The following is a 4,204-nucleotide window of genomic DNA, read 5'->3' on the forward strand; positions in this document are numbered from 1 at the left end:
TGATGCTTCTGCTGCTTCTGCTGGAATCTTCTGCGGCTGCTGTGTGATTTGCGGCTGTGTTTGTGTTTGTATATTGTTAAGAGTCTGTGTTTGCTAGGGATTAGGCAAAAAAAATGACACCAACATCGGAAATTTTCCGCGGCCCGTGGCTAGGGATATATTAATAATTTCTATGGACCGCGGAAAATTTCAGCGGTCCGCTGTGATCTCAGCCTTCTATTTCCCCATCCAACGGTTACAATTGTGTTTGTTGTGAACCGGTCTACAACAAACGTTTGTTGTAGATAAGGACTTTCTAAATATCATTATGAAAGAAGCTATTCGGTTACAAGTAAGACAGTCATATTCATGTAATGGTTAATTACATTTTCAGGCTTAACTGATTATTATAAAGGTTTCTTGAATTAATTTGCATATTTTGATATTAAGCACGCTATTTGGAAAATCAATTATTTATTTATTTATTTATTTGTCGGGATCAATCATTCATCTTTAATTTAGAATTTATTATTATTAAATTAGAACTCGCGCGATGTACGGATTTTTATATTATTATATATTTTTTAAATGAGTTGAATTTCAATTATTAAATTGAAAATTTAATTATTCAAAACTTTTATATGATGTGACTTGATAATAGTTATACATATAAATATTTATATTTGCAAAAAAAATCTAACAATTTATTTTAAATTGATAGTACATGTACCACAATTATCAAAAGTTTGGATAAAGTCCCCCTTGTGCACATCATAAAATAAGGATATAATTTAGTTTTTTTATTTAGAGATATTTAAATTTGAAAAAGAATTATATTAAATTGAAATTTATAATATTATTACTTCAACATGTGTTTACGAAATATATTTTTTTTAATTTAAACGATAATTTTTATCTTGGTTTAATAGTATACAAATCACATTTATTTCTATTTTAATTTCTTTATCCCCAGACCCCTTATACATATCAAATCCAACTAATTCTATTTAGTTTGATTTTAATTTTATTTAAATACGGATATATATATATATATATATATATATATATATATTTTTGTTTAACTCAGATGAATAATTTATATTTTATTTTAATTGGTCGAATTTTATTTTGATTTTATTATGTTTTACCGTGAATTACTTTTATAAATTTTTAGTAAGGATGGAAAGTACATATTATTTTGTTTTAATTCGACGCTAATTCTGATCGACGAATTACCGGTTCAATTATATAATTTTTTTAATCAAATCAATACTAATTATTATATTTGTTTAACCTCAAATTGATTACACCAAGTAAATTCAACTGATTTACTTTGTTTGATTTTAAATTTATTTTAAACTCGATCAATAGTTAATTTTTTTTATTTAAAATTTCTATCTTATTTTAATGTCATTACATCGATAAATAAATTATCTTTATTTAAGTTTTGAAAAAAGTATCATGAATAACATATATACAAAAGCAATCTCGAGTATTAGATTAATCCATATACTATATAAACCCAAATACAGGTCTGACTAACTGATTACCAAATTTTTAATGTTTCTGCGTATAATGCACAAATGCTTTATTTTTAATTTAACAATTTTTTTAAATTTGAAATAGTTAAAAAAATTAAATTAAAGTTCAGACAAACAAAAAAATTATTGAGTTTCGTTTGATTTTATTTCGGCTCTGTCTTGAGTTCTATAAATCATATTTTGACGATTTTACAGCTACGCGAAACTTACGAATTAATGTTTAATTCAGTTATGGTTAAAAAAATATCCAAAAAAATATCCAAAATTTGGAGAAAAAAAATTTACGAATCTTGTATTATAATTTTATTTAGTTTAGGATACCTAATTCTTTTTTATTTAGATTATTGAAAGGTCGGGATATTCTATTCAATTTAGAAAACCTACTTATCGTTATTTATAAAAATATTCATTTATTTTAGAACTTACGGCTATGATCAATTGGTTTAAAGATCTAACAATCAATGTTAAATTGGTAGTACATAACCATAACAACCAATGAAAAATTATATCCATTAAATTCTATTCTTAGGATACCTAATTCTCAATAGGAATAACAATAGCAACAAAGAGATGGCAACAACGTTGAAAATTATATTGAGCATAGAAGAATAGGTGACACCAAGCGCACGTTGGGTGAAATCACATTGCCTACGTATGCACAAGGGGTTAATCTTTTGGAATTTTTTTGCATAATAGACGTTGATTCGACATACAACATAATCATGGGAAGGCCTTGGATTCACAATTTGAAAGCTGTATCATCGACATACCATCAGGTTCTCAAATTTCCAACACCATGGGAATCTCATGAAATACGAGGGGATCAAGATATGGCACGTAAATATTACAAAACATGTTTGAAACCAACTGTCCAGCATCATGGGAATGAGACACATGTGGTCATAGTCACAAGACCTGAGAAATTGGATGAAGTCGATCTAAAGACGGGAGACAAGAAAGTGTTAATTGGAGAAGACATGGCACCAACAATTGATGAAAAAATGGTGAATTTCTTGACTACGAGATTGGATGCATTCTCGTGGGAAAATGATGACATAACGGGAATAGACCTAAATTGTTGGGATTCGTGGTACAAACGCATCGGAAAAATAAAAAATAAATATGAAAAACGAAACCCCAAACGCAGGATCCATGCAAAACAAGACATTTAATTCGGAGATTATATGTTTACCTTAATAAAACTTTCCTTCTGAATGTAATGAACGTTCTGATCTTGATGAACCAACACAGCAACCTTCCTTTTAAAGATCTGTTATCCAAGATAAACACACGAACGTCCAATCTTCTAACGATCACTGGAGCCGGTACTAGCCGAGTTGGCTGCCTCTTCCTCTCTCTTTCTCTCTAGCCTCTCTAAGATGTAGAGCTAAGAGGGTTTTTCTAAAAAAAATGATATAAATTCTTACCCTAAAAAAATACATCTTAATGTATATATATGAGAGAGAGGATTTGAGCCTAACCCTAATCTTAATGGGCTTCTAAAAGGACTCATTCTGATTTTGGGTTTATATTATTATTAAATGTGAATTCTAATATATATATATACAATTAATCAAGTCTGACTTAATTAATTTAAATTTGAATTAATAATAATAAAATATTTAAATTCATAATTTAAATAACACTCCATTATAAATGTTCTTTGTGTGTGACCCTTTAGGTTATTGTTACGTTGACAATAATTTTATTTTCTAATAATAAAATTATAAACAATGAGTGACATCTAGAAATACATCATTGCTCCCCAAGTAATAATAATAATTGGTGATTCAATTAAACCTTTCGTGAATAATGTATAATGTAATATAATTCCATTAGCCTTATATTATAGATCAAACTCGAGGCATGCATTGTGTCATCCTCTATTAACGTTTAATCCTTCTTTCCTTGATCAATGAGTAAATATTTAAACAAATCAGTATTTGAGCACGACCATGCATTTTATAGTCTTACTCAATCAAGAGACCAATAATATCACTCCTTTAATAAAGGAGGGCTAAATCCTATCTAGATCATTCAAATTCTCATACAATTCATAATATACCCAATGTCTACTTTTATTATTACCCAGTCAAGGATAACTTTCAATAGTATCATAGTATATTAATTCTCGTATAGAAATATAATGATTTTAGGTCAAAGGACAAATACATCATTATTACTGTGAGATTAACTTATGACACTTTAAACATGTAGTATCTCACAACGGGTCAATCCAGCACCATGTATCTAATACATGTGCCTGTGTTTTGACTTTAGTATCACCATACCTATGATCAATGAGATGTGATCATCAGTCAACAAACACATTAGTCTCAATATATTTATTATTGTCACTTAACAATAATACTTGACTATGGACCTTTAGGAATATCAATACTATTTTCATAATCTCATTTTTAGGTCAAGTACTTAGAGATATAGATTTACATATCATATTCCAAGGACATTTATTAATCTAATATTTTATCACAGAAAATAAAGATATAATAAATTACTAAAGAATAATCCATAGAATCATAATTAATAATCCAAATGTTTCATAATATAAACATAATAGTGTTGTCTCTAGGGCACAAACACTAACAATCTCCCACTTGCACTAGTGCCAATCACCCATGTATCTAATACCTATGAAACTAGTATGACCTTCGTACTTTTGC

This window comes from Apium graveolens, chromosome 6 (assembly GCF_009905375.1).
Source record: "Apium graveolens cultivar Ventura chromosome 6, ASM990537v1, whole genome shotgun sequence".
NCBI lineage: Eukaryota > Viridiplantae > Streptophyta > Magnoliopsida > Apiales > Apiaceae > Apium > Apium graveolens.